Source organism: Acinonyx jubatus, chromosome D4, assembly GCF_027475565.1.
Source record: "Acinonyx jubatus isolate Ajub_Pintada_27869175 chromosome D4, VMU_Ajub_asm_v1.0, whole genome shotgun sequence".
Lineage (NCBI taxonomy): Eukaryota > Metazoa > Chordata > Mammalia > Carnivora > Felidae > Acinonyx > Acinonyx jubatus.
In genome coordinates this window covers 90,806,837-90,825,275 of record NC_069391.1, presented here as the reverse complement: position 1 = coordinate 90,825,275, position 18,439 = coordinate 90,806,837, and the positions used below count along the sequence as shown (strand labels likewise).

At 49.8% G+C, this 18,439-nt stretch overlaps 1 long non-coding RNA gene across 4 annotated transcripts in view; it reads right to left on the bottom strand.

Moving 5' to 3' along the window:
• The window catches only part of LOC106987965 (uncharacterized), a 47,685-nt gene that overhangs the window by 13,863 nt on the left and 15,383 nt on the right, over positions 1-18,439 (bottom strand). For all 4 annotated transcript variants that reach the window (XR_008291344.1, XR_003414633.2, XR_001432270.3 and 1 more), the window contains exon 3: positions 12,782-12,956. This is a non-coding gene — a long non-coding RNA (uncharacterized LOC106987965). The remainder of the gene's footprint in view (positions 1-12,781; positions 12,957-18,439) is intronic.

Here is an 18,439-nt window from a genome sequence, read left to right as displayed (position 1 = left end):
GCTCGAACTCACGGACCGTGAGATCATGACCTGAGCCAAAGTTGGACGCTCAACCGACTGAGCCACCCAGGCGCCCCATCTCCCTTGTCTTTTTAAATTCTTCTCTGCCTTTTCTCCTTTATTTATCTTCCAGAAAAGGGGGATTTTTCTTTCTCCCTTCTCTCCTAATCCCCGTGTCTTCTGAGTAAAGACAAACCCTCCCAGGATTCCAGTCCCCATTGTCCCGCCTCGCCCACGGAGGTCTGGGGAGACAGGACCTGGGACGGGTGGTCAGAGTGGTGGATGGGTCGCTGCACTGTCCATCCTCCCCTGAGACCCGAGTCTCTGCCCGGCCTGTCCCAAAGGCCTTGGGATGCACGGGATGGGTGACAGGGCTCGCATGCCGTCTCAGATTTTGAGGAGCTAAATCAATTTTGTGCCATTTTCACTGCAGGGGTCTCCGCGGAGGGGAGCACCCTGGGCAGGTGTTTGGGGACAACCCGCTGGCCCTATTTTACAAGGACTTAGAAAGTTTGGATAATACCACCAACAAAAAATAATTGTTGCTAATACAAACTCCACAACCATATCTTGCAAGTACTCGCATTACATTGTCCCTTCTTCTCGACACTTTGCTGCCCGTTCTCTCTGGAAATCCTCATCTTTGATATTGGGATTCCTGAAACTAATCTCCGATTTCCCTAACTTTTTCTGTGTAGCTTTACTCTCCTTTGTGACATTTTCTTGACTCTCTTCCAACTGTTCTGTTGGCTTTTTTAATTACTCACATCCCGTTTTCTTTAGTTCTGAATGCTCCTTTTAAAGGCACCCATAGCCATATTCTTATTTCCTCTAAAGACACATGTATATGCATAATATCCTTGGAGATTATGTATTTGTGGATATAATGATAACTTTGAAGGTTTTTTTCTATTTTATACATAGTTTCGTTCCTCCACGTTGATTGTTTTTGCTTGTTTTGGTCTTATTTTCCCTTTTAGAAGCGGGTCTGGTAATCCGTGGTTGTCTGCTCATGGTTAAGGGTATGGAATGGAAAAGCGTACTGGAAGCCCTATAAGTGGGTGTGGCTTGCTGACCTTGCCCTTCACTGTGAGATGATCTTGTCCTCACGCACCACTGCTGAAGTCAGTCCTCAGCCCAGAGCTCCTCTCCAGAGAACAGATGGGGCTGTTGGCCGTCATGAAGCCCCGTGGGCTGGGGAAAGGGGTCTAGTGAGCCAGCTGCTTCTTAAACTTGGCTTGGTTCTCAGATGAAGTCCCTTGGGGCTTAGAATTCAGCTTTCTGGGGTTGGCTAGATCAATTATTGCTCTTGATTTTTTCCAGCTTCCAAAGTTGGTTTCTGTCTTCTGGTTTGCTGTTGAGGACATGTTTTATTCTCCAAAGATGATGACCACAGTATCTCCAACCTCATGTGCTCTTCTCACTGTGATTTTGACACTTTGGTGGCTGAAAGTGTGTGGGTAGACTGATGGGTTCAGTCAGTCACAACTGCAACACCGAGACGATGTTTGAATTTGGGCGTCACTGGCCTCTGTGCTTTAGTTTTCTCATTTGAAATAGGAGGATAACGATAGGACTGTTGCTGTACAACATTCACAGAGCATCTTGAGTTACATCTGGTGCATGGTAAGCCCTCTGTTTTATTTTTTATTTTTATGAAAAAAGATTTTTTTAATGTTTTATTTATTTGAGAGAGAGAGAGAGAGAGAGAGAGAGCGAGCAAGCTGCGGAGGGGCAGAGAGAGAGGGAGACACAGGATCTGAAGCAGGTTCCAGGCTCTGAGCTGTCAGCACAGAGCCCAACGTGGGGCTCAAACCCACAAACTGTGAGATCATGAACTGAGCTGAAGGTGGACGCTTAGCTGACTGAGCCACCCAGGCGTGCCAGCCCTCTGTTTTAACTATTGCTATGATGACGAAAGAATCTCGGTAACTTCATTCTTGCTTCCTTCTTGGCTCCTACTGTGGTAAGAGTGCAGTGTCTTACCTCCTACAGTATCTTACCTCTCCTCGTGAACAATTGTGCCAGAGGTCAGCTGGTTGATTTTACTTATCTCTTTGGTTCTCCCACAAAGAACCAATTTTAGGGGCACCTGGGTGGCTCAGTTAAGTGTCCGACTTCAGCTCAGGTCATGATCTCACTGTTCGTGGGTTCGAGCCCCACATCAGGCTCTGTGCTGACAGCTCAGAGCCTGGAGCCTGCTTTGGATTCTGTGTCTCCCTCTCTCTCTGTCCCTCCCCTACTTGCACTCTGTCTCTGTGTCTCAAAACTAAATAAAATGTTAAAAGAATCTATCTATCTATATATAAAAGAACCAATTTTAGACTTTTTGGGGGCCCCTTTAGGTATATTTCCTTTTTAATCCACTTCTGCTATTATTTTTATTATGTTCTGCCTTCTGCTTTTTGGGGGAATATATTTTTTTTGTTGGATATTTACACCTATATGGTACTTTTAGTATGTAGCTCTAGTATACACTGAGATTCAAGGTCAGTATTTCCCAACTTCTATCATGATTTCTTCTTTAGTCCACGAGTTACTTAGAATCGTTGACTGGTTAATTTCTATGCAAATGGGCATTTTCCCCGCTTAATGCTATCTTCTTTTATTACTGTTTCCTATTTTATTTTTTTAATAAACATGTATTCATTTTTGAGAGAGAGAGAGTGTGAGCACGGAAGGGGCAGAGAGACAGGGGGACAGAGGATCCAAAGCAGGCTCTGCGCTGACAGCAGTGAGCCCGATGCGGGACTCGAACTCACGAACCATGAGATCATAACCTGAGCCGAAGTCGGGTGCTTGACCGACTCAGCCACCCAGGCACCCCGCTGGTTCCTATTTTAATTGAGTTATAGTCAAAGGATGCAGTCTAGGTGAACCAATTCTTTGAAATTTGTTGAAGCTAGCTTTATGGTCCAGGGTATGGCCAATGTTTGCATGTTTTCCCTTAAATGTTTGGGAAATAATGTGTATTTTTTTTAATGTTATTTTTGAGAGAGGGAGAGAGAGACTGAGTGTGAGCAGAGGGGAAGGGTCAGAGAGAGAGGGGAAGACACAGAATCTGGAGCAGGTTCCAGGCTCCAAACTGTCAACACAGAACCCGATGCAGGGATTGAACCCACAAGCTCTGAGATCATGACCTGAACCAAAGTCAGATGCTCAACTGACTGAGCCACCCAGGTGCCCCTTAATGTGCATTTTCTAATTTAAGGGTGCAGTGTTCTATATACGTCTATACAGAGATCAGGTTTGTTGTTCAAATATTTACCAGTTTCTGTTACTCAATTCCTAAGTTGTTGAGAAATATCTTACCATGGTCATAGATCTTTCAGTTTCTCCTTGGATTTCTAGGAGTTTCTGCTTTATATTTTTTTTGAGATTTTATGTGTTACTGGGCACAAACCTTCTAAAATTGTTATATTTTCCTGACAGTTTGAATTTTTAACTGCTATTGATACTTTTTGCCTTAAAATGATAGCACGTCTGATAGGAATGGTGGGGCCGGGTGTGTTGGGTGCGTCTGCCCATCTTCCACGTCTTTCCTTTGTGTGCCGCAGGCATATCTCTAAACAACACGTAACTACACTTTGTGTCTTCAGGACATGTGGGGATATATCCGCGTTTGTTTCTGCCGTTCTATTTTGTGCTTCCTACTTACTCTGATGTTCCTCCTCCCTCCCTTTTGCTGCCTCCCTTTGCATTGTCCAACTTTTCCTCGAAATTCCATCCTCCCTCCCCACCAATTCAGAAGTTATACACACTGAGAATCCTTCTTACTTTCCACAAACTTAAAAGCCGATTCGGACGACAGAAAGTGTTCTGCAGGCTCTACTTCGTTCCAGTACGCAGAGGATTCGCCCTTCTGCCCCTCTTCTCAGATCTCTGCACAGGAGGGCAACGTTCACCCGTTCAAACCTTTGGCCTTAAACGGACATAAAGTCACCGAAGGAAAACCGCCATTTGCTCAAACTCAGGTTCGATACTTAGGGCCCCTGACCTCAGAACCTGGGCTAGATTTGGACCCAGGCCGACTTCAGGGCACCCTGAACATCCCTAAACCTAAGACCAGCACCAATTACGAGGTTTTCTTGGCCTAGCTGACTGCGTCAAAACTGGACTCCAAACCCTCTTACAGCTCAACCTCCTCATGCTTTCCTGAAAATCAACCAACCTGACCCTGTTATTTGGAAAGATCAGGATGACACAGCTTTTGGGACTTTAGGGAAAAGCCTAATACGACCCCTGCCTTTGGACGTCCTTTCAATTCCCCTTTTCCCTCTTGGTATGTGAGAGGGAAGGGAATGCCCTTGGAGCGCTCACCCCAAAATCACGGGCACCACTGCTGTCCCGTAGGGCATTATAGCCAACAACTAGACCATGTGGCTCAGGGATGTCTCCCCGGCCCCCTTGCCTCCCAGCCATTCCTGCCACTGCCCTCTTGGTTAGGCCACTGCGGAGATAGTCACGGGGTCCCCTCTAACCATCCTTGTGCCCCATGCAGTGGAAGCCCTCCCGAACTCTCCCCACACTCAATCCTCTTCAGCCAGTCGCCTCACTTACCATCCCCCTGCTAACTGCTCCTCATGTGACTCTTCCTTTTTGCAACAGCCTTCACCCCACTATTCCTCTCTCCTCCCTCACTGACAAGACCCTCACGACGGCTCGATGTTGACACATCACCTTTTGACGCCCTGTGACAAGTTACAGGAATTCCTCTGCAGATGAAATACAGACTTTTAATGGGTCACTGATGGTTCTTATCTAAAGGAGGAAAATGGTAAGTTTCGTGCTGGGAGTGCAACTGGAACCCCTTTTGAAGTCACTAAGGGGGCACCTTTACCTCTGCCTACTTCAGCCAGACAGGCTGAGTTACGTGCCCGGACTCGAGCTGGATACCCTGGCCAAGGGTAAAACCACAGGCATTTATACCGAGAGCTGGCACCCCTTCCGGTAAGTAACTCAGGACTTTGAAACAGCATGGCAACAGCGAGGGTTACCTCCAATGGAGATGAAATTTTAAATGGCTGTGTCTAAATATATTACGTGCCATATTTTTAAGGGCTGCTCTGGCCATTACCAAGGTTCCTGGGCATTCCAGACGTGAGTCCCTGGAGGCCAAAGGAAACCACCTCACTGACACTTCTGCCCCAAATGCTGTTCTCTCGGAGGCCAACAGCCAGACCTCTGCCCTGGTCCAGAGGGATGTTCTCTCAAATGATAATTTGGGAAAATTGACCAGAGACCCCAAAAATTGGCCCCAGAAAAGGAAAAACAGTATTAGAAATCTAGTCATTGTTGGTTTGATAGTAAGAGAGAACTCTGGTGTGGACCAAATAACAATCTGCCCACAGAAGTTCCAAAACCCCCACTGCTCACCCCTGTACGTGCTTTCAACCACTGGTCTCCTGACACGGTGATGGCATTCGTGGACCAATACAGGTGCGGAAAAGATAACAGGGTGCCTACTTCGCTCGTCCCACATCCAAGGCATAATCCAGGGAAAACCACACTTCTCCCAGACTCTGAACCGTCCGACGGACCATTTGAGGTTTGGCAAATGGATCTCATACGGCTTCCCTACCTCGGGGAAAGAAACATGTTCTTGTCGTGGTCTGTATGTTTTGCCACCGGACCGAAGCTTCCCCTGTAGACAGGCCAATGCTTCTTCTGTGGCTAAAATTCTGTTAAAGAAGATTACTCCTACCTGGGGGCCCCTCTCACACATCATGGTGGTCGGGAAACCCACTTCACCATTCAGGTGCTTTGTTAGTTAGGCGTGCACTGTTCGGCCGTGTGATGTTACCACCCTTGCACTGTGCACACGCCACGCTCAGTCCTCAGAGTTGTCACACTCACTCGCGGCATTGTGAAGTCTCAGCTGGAAAAACTTGTGGAGACTGCCACTGGTCCTTCTAAATCTCAGATCCATTCTCCGGGGAACTCCTGGACCCTCACCCTTTGAGACAGTCACAGGACGTCCGGCCCGCTTGGCCCTGCCTCCTCAACCCACAGTCCGTAAAGGGAGGTTCCTTCCGTAGCATCAAGGCTCGCTGCTCCTATAAAAACAACCATGGTTTGGTAAAGCAAGCTTTGCGCGGCGTGCTCCCGGGACACACCGTCCCGCATCACCCCTGGCAACCCGGAGACTCCGTCTGTCGGAAAAGATGCCTCCAGAAAGACTCTCTTCGACCTCGCCGGCAAGTGCGGCCACAGTCCAGGAACAGACTCTCGGATCCACGGGACACGTGCAAAGACGACGCCTGGCTGGCCCGGCGCGCCATCTGGTGTGGCCTGAAGGCACGGGCTTCCCGGAACTGACGCCGACATCTGACCAGCTTTCCCACAATGCTCCCCTCTTGCACCTTTCTTCCCCTTATTTGTGTTGGTCTCTGTCTTTTGTGTTACAGCCTTCTTCCCAACACTTGGAGATCCTCAAATATTCATCCGAGTTTAAGACCGAGGCAGAGAACATCTGATCGGAAGCTTGGGTGGGGGCTGGTGTGAGGGGTTCTCCACTTCAGACACACATCTAAGCGTTGTTTCTCTTCTGCTGGGCACTTTCCTGGGAAGACCCTTCTGTGTCTCCGACTTTCCGAGAAAGGTTCAGTAGAGATGTGGGAGGCACACGGAGAGCTGTGGTCACGTGTGGGGTGAGGGGACAGCCGCCTGGGGACAGGCAAGGGGCCACCGTGGGTTGTGTGGTGGAGCTGCAGGGGAGAAAAGCTGTCATCCCCAAATGTGTCCTCTCTGGCATGTGTGTCTATTCTGGGCTGATTATTTTCATGAAACAGAAGGCTCAGGAAGAACCCTGACCTCCCCCAGGTGCCTCAAGAATGTAGGCAGAGAAGCCGCTTCGGGGGGCAGCTGTCGCCGTCAGTGACCCCGTACCGCAGGAGGGGGACTGGGAGGCACCTGTCTGCCTGTTACTCCTCCGTGTCCCACATCTGTCTACCAAACGTTTACTCTACCGTTTACCATCTTCCCTGTGAACCGTCTTCCTTCCTAACACCAGTTATTTCCAGGTCCCTTTGTATGGGAGAAGACACACACGTGGGGAGTAGGAAGGTCTAATTGGAACTGATTCACATTGGAAGGGAAGGAAAATTGTTAAGATTCTCCAGCTTTCTTACATTCGGTCTGGCACCTGTTAGCTCGTGACAGAATCACACCGGTGTCAGTCGTCGAAGAAGTAATCTGCATCTCTTTCTCTGTCCCCAAAGCAGACCACACGTGTCCTGCAAGATGCTATGAAAACAGCAGCAGAGTGTGGGCACACACTGTGGGGTCTCTTACCGCATGGCCACAGCCCCCGAGTCCTGGCACTAGCACGCAGCATCCTGCAAGGACATCCAGTGTTCCCCAACCTGGTGTCCCCTTCTTCACGGCTAGTTGTCGAGACCGCGTCCTTCTGGAAATGGATTCCGAGTGAGATTTGCCTGCAGGGGGCTTCTCGGGAGCCCTGGCAGGAGCCACATGTGGGAGGGATGTGGGAGCCAGCGGAAAAGGCAGTGGCCATGGAGGCGTCATCTGATCCCTCGGGAGATCTGAGGCTGATGTGGCGCTGCAGAACTGCCCCTTTGTATCCCACGAGTGACAGTCACCAGGGTCAGGCTGCCGCCAGGGAAGGAACAAAAGCTGGCGGGGGGGGGGGGGGCGGGGGCAGTTCCTGGGGAGGGCTCTACTCCTCTCTGAACCCTCAGCAGGCAGCACAGCCGGCAGCTGGGGGGAGGAGAAGTCCAGTCCTGGGAGGGAGCTGGAGTGTGCCTGCGGAGGGCCAGGCCTCAGGCACCTGGCCAGCCCCCACTCCCGCAGGAAGCTGCTGTTCTGCCTTCAGAGCTCACGGTCACCTTGACAGTCTCATATCCTTCATCTATTTAGTATGCAACCACACCTAATCGGTGGGGCCGGTTCTCTGCAGGCCGGTCCCCGCCCCCCGCGTCCGCGGGCCAGTTCCCCTCCGGCTGGTCCACCCGTGACCACGTGTCAGCGTCTGTGAGCCGGTTCTCCACGGGCGTTCCCCCGGCGGTCACGGGTCGGCGTCCGGGGGAGACTCACTACCGCACAAGGACACGGCCGAATCACAGCTATTTGGAGGAGCGTATTGCGAGCTGCGCCGTACTTGCTAAAACCAGTGGCACCATCGGTCTGTGACATGAAGGAGGGGGCCCTTCTCTCTTGCCCGAACTCTAACTCCACCGTACGCACCTTTGGAACAGGGACGTGTGGAGTGGAGAGACGGTCTTGCAGCAACCACTTGCTTGAAGCTGGTGCCCTCCCACCCCCAACAGACTGCATTCATCATCAGTTAATGCATAGATACTGTGGCCTCTCTCTATATCCAGGAGAGGTTAATGAACTCTCATTTAAATCACGATTTCATTTGTTGAGAGTTGCTCTTGACTGAATGCATTATCTGCTCCAGCTGTCTGTGGCCAAGGACCACAGACACACCTAACAACAGGATTGTCTCCCAGTCTGGAGTCTGGAAGCCTGAGATCCAGCATGGGCAGGGCTGGTTCCCCTGAAGCCTCTCCCCTGCCCTGGGAGATGGCCACTTCCTCCCTGTGTCCCTCTGTGCATGTCTGTATCCTCACGTCTTCTTATGAGGACACGGTGTAGGACCCACACTCCCAAAGATCGGCTTTCAGACCTGTGTTCAGAGAGTTTTTTCTTTAAAAAGACCAGCATACTTTCCCTTATGGGTAGTTTGAATTTTGTGACTATATTTATACGTATTCGTTGTGCCCAGAGTTCGATTTTTGGCCCGTGTTTAGCACATCAAGTGTCATCAGAATCGCCCAGAGGGCTTGTTAAAAACAGATCACTGGGCTCCACCCCCGGAGTGTCTGACCCAGGGGGTCTGGTGGGGCCTGAGGATTTGCATTTCTGACATGCCCTCCCAACCCCGCTGGGGTGCTCACCCATGTGTTCCAGACATGGTCCACCAGGTGGCGCAGTGGGAGCACCTCCAGACAAGCCATCATGGCCAGCGGGCCCTCCAGGTGGGCGGTTGGCCCCTGTGCACCAGGGACCCTCCGCACAGGCCACGGGTCCCCTCACCCCTGTAGGACTTTTACCCTAAATTGTTGCGACCCAGCTTCAGCTGTGGCATTTCAGACCTCAAAAGTAATAACATTTTTAAAAAATTTTATTTTTAATGTTTATTTATTTTTGAGAGAGAAAGAGAGCATGAGCAGGAGAGGGGCAGACAGACAGAGGGAGACACAGAATCCGAAGCAGGCTTCAGGCTCCAAGCGGTCAGCACAGAGCCTGAGGTAGGCCTCGAACCCACGAGCCGCGAGATCATGACCTGAGCTGAAGTCTGAGGCTTAACCGAATGCGCCACCCAGGCGCCCCAAGAGTAACAGCAATTTAAATGACACAAACTGGTAATGAATAAAGCAGTAAGGAGCTAGAAGTCTTTTTTAATACAGGACTTTTCATGCTGCACAATCAGCATATGCAAAATCGAGCTGAGGAGGATGAAGGGAAGGGTCTTCTGCTTTTACTGTCTTTTGTTCTTACATTTGGTTCGTCAGAGTCAATGGGATCCACTTACTTGTGAAGTTAATTTCCTAACGTCTGCTACCCTTCAGCCTAACTTGCAACGTGAGCTATTCCTGTTTAAACTGTGTGTGCAGTCAACAGCAAGGAAATCACAAGTGTTTGTATGACTCAGTCAGTCAATCAAGGAAGTGGTTAGTATTTGGGGTGAAGGGAAGCTAATTAAATATGTGCCTAATCATGTATATATGAGAGCAAAGTACGTAATGAAATTGTCATTTTGAGTGGTGCAAGTCAGCATGATGATTAAGAACAAAACTCATGAAGAAATAAGATATTTATTAACTACAGGGAGACTGCAAGATCCAAGTCGTCAGACAGTTGTACTCAGCCTGGTTATGTGCAGACTCTGACTCTGTGTTCAAGGGTCTTAAATGTTCAGTGCAAGCTATATCCAATTACACTGTGAACTAGATCTATGATTTCTAGCAGTGTTCCAAATGATAGGAGAAAGTAATTACCAAGAACGCACCCTTGTGGAGGGGGAAAGAAAAAAACCCCAAATTCTATTAGAGGAAATAAAAGACGTGGGAAGAATGTCAAGTTATTTTAGTACAAGCAGGTTTCTGAGCACTTGATTAACAGAGGGTGTCAGAAATCTTTTTTCTTTTTCTGTATGCCTCCATTGTACTTCAAATTAGCAGAGAATATTGCCTTTATCAAGGCCAAGATTTGCATGTTGCAAAGAGAAGTAGTAAGTAGATCATCTTTAATGATGATTCTTGGCACAGTTAGAGCCGGAAGAAGCAAGGGGTAAGTCAGTCTGCGCACACGAAGTGCCCCGGGCCCACCCCTCAGATGTGTGCACGTTTTAGGCCTCTGGTCGGGGGCGCCGAGGGATTGAAGGATAAGACAGTACAATCTGCTGGGAGGGGACTGTGAGATCCTCAATCACAGGTCAGTTCAAGGTGAATTTCAGATGGAATCCTACAGTTTAATCGTCACATCTGAGGGTGTGTTCTCTGTCCATTCTTCTTCCTTGTAAAGGAAAATCTGTGCTCACATGGTGTCTCAGTCAGCTTGGGCAGTGGCGCAAACACCATGGCCTGGCGGCCTAAACAGCAGACATTTCTTTCTCTCCATCCTGGAGCCTGGAAGGCTGAGATCAGCGTGTCAGCAGGCTCGATTCTTTCCGAGGCCTCTCTCCTGGCGTGTAGACACCATCCTCTCCCCACGTCTGCACGTGCTTGTCCCTCTCTGTGTGTCTGTGTCCTGATCTCCTCCGTTTATAAGAACACAAGTCACGTTGGATGATGGCTACCTTAATGACCTCATTTTACTCTAAAATATAAAGGCCGTCTGTGCATACACAGTCTCATTCTGGGGCACCGGGGATCAGAACTCTATCATGAATTTTGGGAGCCCTGAGCACAGAGTGTTATGGCGGCAGTTGGCTTCTGGACGGGAGACCCTAGAGAAGCCTTGTCAGAAGTGAGCCCATGGCTCAGCAACTCTACCAGGTGAGTCCCGCTCCAAAGGGCACAGATTCCACCCAGTTCCTAACCACCGCGTGGCGTGCCGTGGTTACTGAGGGCAATGGGGGTCTGGTGGTCAACTTCTACTTCCAACAAGCAAGATGTCGATACATTTAAAATGAAATTTTAATTTCATAATTTCATGCTGCAATTTAAAATGTTCAGCAGTAAGGGGCACCTGGGTGGCTCAGTCGGGTAAGCATCCCACTCAATATCAGCTCAGGTCACGATCTTGCGGTCATGAGTTTGAGCCCCGAGTTGGGCTCACTGCTGAACGTGAAGCCTGTTTGGGATTCTCTGTCTCCCTCTCTCTCCTCTCTTTCTGCCCCTCCCCGGCGTATGCTCTCTGTCTCTCTCTCAAAATAAATAGATAAACTTAAAAAAAATTGTAAAATGTTCAGCAATAACTAAATCACTCTGTGGACGAGGTACTAATGCCTCTCAGTCAAAAGCACAGTGTGTTTCCTGCAACATGAGAATGGCTGGCTTGTGGTAAACCCCGCGGAAGGCAGCGGGAGAGAACCATCGCCCGTGGTGCACGCGGATCCAGTGTCTCGCTGGCCACGACTCGGACAGTCACCCTGCCTGCCCCGTGCTTCTCTACTGAGCACTCCAAGCAGAGCAGGCGTGGATGGGCCGAGGCCCAGTGTAAGAAAACCGGCTTGCCTCTTGGTTCACGGGAGCGCCCAGCGCTCCTGCCTGAACACGGAGGGCCGCACACTTCCCGGGGAGGTGGGAGATGACGCACCAGAGGATGCACAGCCCATGTCCCCAGAGCGTCCCTCCTGTAGCTGGTGGCCAGAGACGTGCACAGCCGTCATCACACGGGGAGGGCTTTGGGGGCTGTGATTCTCCAAGTGTATCCTCAGACCAGCAGGGTCAGCATCCCCAGCGAGAGGGTTGGAAATGCAGATTCCTGGGCCCCACCCAGATCTGCTGAGCCACGACCTCCGAGTGTGTAGCCCAGAAACCAGTGTCTGAACAGGCGGTCTAGGTAAGGCTGTCAGGCACGGTGAATAAAATAAAGGCACACAGTTAAATTTGAATTTTAGAGAAACCCGATTTTTTCATGGGACATACTTATACTAAAATTGATTCATTGTTTCTCTGAAATACAGATTTCATTGGGCTTCTGCCTTTCCTCTGGCAGCTCAAACCCCAGGAGATTCCGATGCTAAAGTTTGGGAATCACTGGTATAGAGATTTGCCCTGATCTGGCACTTTCCATGATGAACTTCAACGGGTTTTCATCAGATTCCTCCTGACTTTTATCTTTCTCTGCTCCTTTTGTAACTAATGACTCCAAGTTCTACAGACTTCTTTTCCTGAATCTGGGTCTAGCTTATCCAAGCCAAGCAGACACCCAGAATGTGATCGTATTTTCGTTTTCACCACAAGGGACTTGGAATGTAGTCATTACTGGGGAGAAGGACGTGACCCCAGCAGCCGCGCCAGGCGGAACTGCCCTCGGCTCCTTCTCATCTCTGTCCTTACGCTTACGGGTCGCATTAAGATTTGTTCTGATATTTGCACGGTTACCTGACAGCCTTACCGTTTGCTCCCACTGTAGATTCGAGGGCCTCCCCCGACCCCACCTCCTCCCTCCCAGGCTTCTCCAGAGAGAGCAGGAACATCAGGTGCATAGTCCTCTCCCAGATCATTCTTGTCGAAACGCACCAGACAGTCCATGAAACAGCACGTTTCGGGAATACGGGAATGGTGGCCAAGCATCATACACTCACCCCCTTTATGTCCAAGTGACATTCGTCGTCATGGAGGTATGAAGCTCTTGGAGGAGCTGATGTGAACCTTGGAAGACATGAACCACACACAGGGCTGCGCTGATCCGTCCTGGCCCTCACGTGGGAGTGGGGTCAGAGGTCCGAGAACGGGGCCATGAGGAGTATTTGTAGAACTCTGCAAGGCGGACACATCACGGTTACTGACCACATAGCTTTGTTTCAGACAGCTGAAGAGCCTTCTGTCCCCACATTTGTCGCCCTGGGTACCTGTCCCTCTTCCCTTCATGTCTGATTCTCTGTTCTCTCCCTCGTTTCCTCTGTCTTTTGCTCCTCAGTTTGGTCAGGGATGGTTTTTAAATGTCACCCTCCCCCCCGCCTACTACATGGACCTACTACATGGTGTTTGTGGCTTGTGGCTAACCAGAAAGGGGTTAGACTGTGCACCCTCTGACCAGCACACCTGCCCAATCCACAAGTGCGTTCGTAAGACCCTCAGAAGTCATGTCCTTGTTCTGCATCTGGCTCGTGCCTCCACATGTGCATGTTACTAGGTCACAGCCATTAAATATAAAGGAAAAGAGAACCCCATGTTTTTTTTTCCTAAGTGTTTATTTATTTTTGAGAGCGAGTGAGCACACATGTGGGGGAGGGGCAGAGAGGAGAGAGTCCCAAGCAGGTTCCACGCTGTTAATGCAGAGCCCAACATGGGGCTTGAATCCATGAACTGAGATCGTGACCTGAGCCAAAGTTGGATGCTTAACCGACTGAGCCACCCAGGCACCCCAAGAGAACACCATTCTTGAAAATCATTGTAGATGGAGCTCTGGTTTTGATTCTGGGTTGGACACTGAGCTGTATGGAGCTATTGATAGTTAAAAGGCAAATCCTTTAATATAGCACGTGCTGTTGTTTATGACAGACAGTAACTAACCAACCAGGGCTGGTGGAATGCAGGGTGTTTGTCGGCTGAGGGCCTAGGAAGGTCATATAATAATATTTGGCAAATGCGTTCAAGAAACGGAGGTAAATATGTCACTCTTGGTGGTGACACATGTGATTACAGACAGAAAGTTGCAGCCCCCAGCGTTGATGGAAGCTTTTTAACATTGGGTTTTCTTTTCCTTGAGCAGATTTGCCCAACGATTCAGTATAGCAAGAAAACAGTGCATTTTATGCTTAGGAAGAGGGCATGTGGTAGTCGAGACACAGGCTGTTCACATGTTTCTATCAGGTGGGTTTGAACTGTGGCAGTGAGGTCGGGACAGCTTAGGCTGGTGACTGCCTGTGTGGCCTTAGTATCGACCGGAGTTGTAGTCACAGAAGATCATTCCAGAATCTGAACAACTGAGATTTCAGCCCTGTTGCCAAATAGGGGGCGATGTCCCTGTCATGACACGGACACTCGATGATCCCCGCTCTGGGGTCCTTCTCACATAGTCGACGCCATCGCTGTGCGGTGATTTCCACCACGTAGATTCAGCATCTGGACAAACAGGCGGACCTCTCCAGTGTGGCTGCAGATGGGGTGTGGGTGCGCAGAGCCAGGAGGGGCGGCCGGTGAGGTTGGCAAGGCAGGACAGACAGCACGGGCGGTGCTGCTGGGGCTTGATTCCAAGCAGTAACTCCAGTCGTTTACAAGGTTTTCATGTCATAGTTTTTAATGCATTGATGACTGATGGCAGGAGTTCTCAATTATTCACGAGATGGTTCCCGTAACTCCTGCTCAAGTTCCCCAAAACAGTCATGTGGGCATTAACTTCCAAATATTATTATGCTTTAAAATCGTATTACCTCAGAGTGGATGTGTGGTTGGAAAAAGAATATGTCACCCGCCTTCTGCCTGGCAGGCGTTCTGTGCTTGCCCTGGGGGCTGTAAACGCCCGTCTGGGCCCCCGCCTCCCGGAGCCCCCTGATCCTGCCCCAGCTCCGGCCCTGGGCCAGTCGGGAGCACGTGCACGCTGAGACCCGGGCCATGGAAACGTCCCAGGAGGACATCTGCAAAGACCTCTGTGTCGGCCACTGTGTTCAGATGAGTTGGCTGAGGAAAGCAGTGTTAGCTGAGGTTCTCCAGAGAAACAGAAGCAACACTGTGTGTATACGTAAAACGACAGGGAGTGAGGTGAGGAGGGAGAGAGAGAGTGGAAGAGATGTATTTGAGGAATTGGCTGGCAGGTCTAAGATCTGCGGGGCAGTGGCAGGCTGGAGACCCGGGGAAGACTGCTGCAATCTTGAGTCTGAAGGCAGAGTTCCCTCTTCCTTGGGGAACTTTAGTCTTTAAGACCTAAAACTGATCAGACGAGGCCCACCCACATTATGGAGGGCCATCTACTTTGAAGTCTGCTAGTTTTATTCATTTATTTATTTATTTAATTTGTTGTTATTATTTTAGAGAGAGAGTGTGTGAGCAGGGGAGAGGAAGGGAGAAGGGCAGAAGGAGAAAGAGAGAGAGAGAGAGAGAGAGAGAATTTCAAGCAGGCTCCATACTCAGCACACAGTCCTACTCAGGGCTCAATCCCACAACCTTGGGATCATGACCTGAACCACAATCAAGAGTCAGACACTCGACTGAGCCACCTAGGCTCCCCTGTACCAGAATTAATGCAAAAATTTCCAGGAACTTCTACAGTGTTTTCTTTGGACCCAACTTGTGAGCAGTTGCCATTCAGCGCTTAGAATAGAGCACAAGACGACTGCCGTTTGGCTGCCGCAAAAGGCACACGGCTTCGGGATGGGAGCCCAGGGGCGCCTTGGGGGGCTCAGTCGGTTGAGCGTCCGCCTTCAGTTCAGGTCATGATCTCAGGGTCTGTGAGTTCGAGCCCCACGTCGGGCTCTGCGCTGACAGCTCGGAGCCTGGAGCCTGCTTCAGATCCTGTGTCTCCCTCTCTCTCTGCCCCTCCTCTGCTTGCATTCGGTCTCTCTTTCTCTCAAAACTAAACATAAAAAAAAAAAAAAAGAATGGGAGCCCAAAGCCCAGGGTGTACTGGGAACCTCCTCAAGGATTACAGAGTGGCTGGTTCAGAGGCCCTGAAGAGAAATCTCCAGAAAGGGGGTGTGAACGAGGCCCACCTGCTGGTGTCTGTGGGGTCTGCAGTCACTTGGGGCCTCTCCTGTCAGGAGCCCAGCGGGTTTTCTCAGAGTCTTCTATTTCTAGCTCCCTTCATAAAGCGCATCTCGAGGCAGCATGATGAGCAGGAAGTGTAGCAAGTGGATGAGAGCTGCTGTGTGCTCCCTGCACCCTCCCCAACCGTGAGCCTGCTCCTTGAGCTCTCCCAGGGGGCTGGGGCCTCTCCTGGCCACGGGATGAGGTGGCCAGCTGGGTGCCAAGGGGACCAGACACCTTGCAAGAGCGCCTCCCCGGAGAGTAGGCTTCTCTGCAGTGACAGAGAAAACAAGAGGACACTGACCTGCTGTCTGTGGCAGTTCCCGTGGCCTTCCCGCATCCCCCCCGCCCCCGTCCCCCTCGCTGTGACTGGAGCCCCAGGTGAGGGCTTCCCTCAGCTCCTTAGTGGGTTCGAACCCCACATCAGGCTCTGTGCTGACAGCTCGGAGCCTGAAGCCTGTTTTGGATTCTGTGTCTCCCTCTCTCTGCCCCTTCTCTGCTCACACTCTGTCTCTGTCTATCAAAAAAATAAACATTGAAAACAAGTTTTTAAAAAATCCGTAAGGGGCCCCTGGGTGGCTCATTCGGTTGAGCGTCCAATTTTGGCTCAGGTCATGATCTCATGGTCCGTGGGTTTGACCCCCGCATCGGACTCTGTGCTGACAGCTCAGAGCCTGGAGCCTGCTTCGAAATCTGTGTCTCCCCCTCTCTCTGACCCTCCCCCGTTCATGCTCTGTCTCTCTCTCACAAAAATAAACATTAAAAAAATTAAAAAAAAAAAATGAATTTCTCTTATGAAGAAAATTTATTCAACCCACAGAAACTCCTGACTTCAGTTTCATCTTCTTCCATTAAATTCCAGAAAACTTAGTTTGACAACTTTACTTAAAAATTGCATGCATAATATTTTTTTTAATGTTTATTTATTATGAGAGAGAGAGAAACAGAGAGAGAGAGAGTGCGAGCAGGGGAGGGGCAGAGAGAGAGGGAGACACAGGATCTGAAGCAGGCTCCAGGCTCTGAGCTGTCAGCACAGAGCCCGATGCAGGGCTTGAACTCACGAACCGTGAGATCACGACCTGAGCTGAAATCGGACGCTTAACCGACTGAGCCACCCAGGCGCCCCTACATGTATAATATAATGCCACGTTTGTAATTCTTTCCCCATCCTTTGGTTTACCTTTCGGCACATGTAGAAAGTTACTCTCTAGGTGCTGCCTAGTGTTGCTTTGAGCTGATCGGAGTCAGGATGATATTTATATTCTTTTTTTTTTTTTCTGTATCACTTTTTTAAATAACAAGAATCAGTTATCATTTGGAAAAAATAATGTTTTAAAAGGCATGTTCTCATGGGGCACCTGGGTGGCTCAGTCGGTTGAGCATTTGACTTCGGCTCAGGTCATGATCTCACGGTTCATGAATTCTAGCCCCACGTTGGTCTCTGTGCTGACAGCTGAGACTGGAACCTGCTTTGGATTCTGTGTCTCCCTCTCTCTCTGCCCCTCCCCTGCTCGTGCTCTGTCTCTCAAAAATAAACCTTGAAAAAAAAAATTAAAAATAAATAAATAAATAAAAAGCATACTCTCCAAAATGTAACAACGTGCAAAAAAAGGGATCACAAAGCGTGTCTCATGACATTGTATAGGAGAAGGGCTGGGAAAGAGAACCTCAAAAGGTCCCTAGTGATTTGTGAGAATTGAGATTACAGGGGTTTTTTTCCATAGCTTTTTTTGATATGTTAAATATTTAACATTAATATGTATTATTTCTCTGTATTACTCAGGGTTCTCCAGAGAAACAGGGTCAACAGGATATACAAATAGAGATTTATTATAAGGATTTGGCTCACGTGACTGTGGAGGCTGAGAAGTCCCCAGATCTGTGATTGGCACACCGGAGGCCCAGGAGCTGATGGTGCTGCTGCCCATCTGAGTCCACGCCTGAAGGCAGAAAACCGTGTCCAGCTGGAGGATGGGCAGAGACATGGAATTCTCCCTTCCTTGGCCCTGTGCTCTATTCGGGCCTCCGTCGACTGGATGCCCTCAGTGGGGAAGGCACTCTGCCTTATTAGTCTGTTGATTTAAATGTTTATCTCACCCAGAAAATGCCCAGAATCATGTTTAACCAAGTATCTGGACACTCCAGTGGAATTGACAGATAAAATTAACTATGACACTCCTTATAATGAAAAAATAATAATTATTAAGGCCATTGAAGGCAGAGACGCAGGGTGATCTTTCAAAAGGAGCGTCCATTGGCTGCTTACTGGCTTGGTTCTGCACATGGTGCGGGCCTGTGGAGACCTTCCCCGGGACATCAGCAAATACTCTGAATGACCTCGCTCCTTTGTGCTGCACGGAGGGTATTGGGCATCAGAGGTGATGAGGGAGAGAGCTTTGGGCCCCCAGGAGCCACTGCTTTAATGACCGCAGCTCTGCTCACAGCGCATCCTGTGGACCCAGTACTATGCCCGCATCTCACTCCTCCCCACCACGGCTGCGAGGAGGGCTGTCACTCTTCTTTACAGACAGGGAAGGTGAAGGGCAGAGAGGCCATGT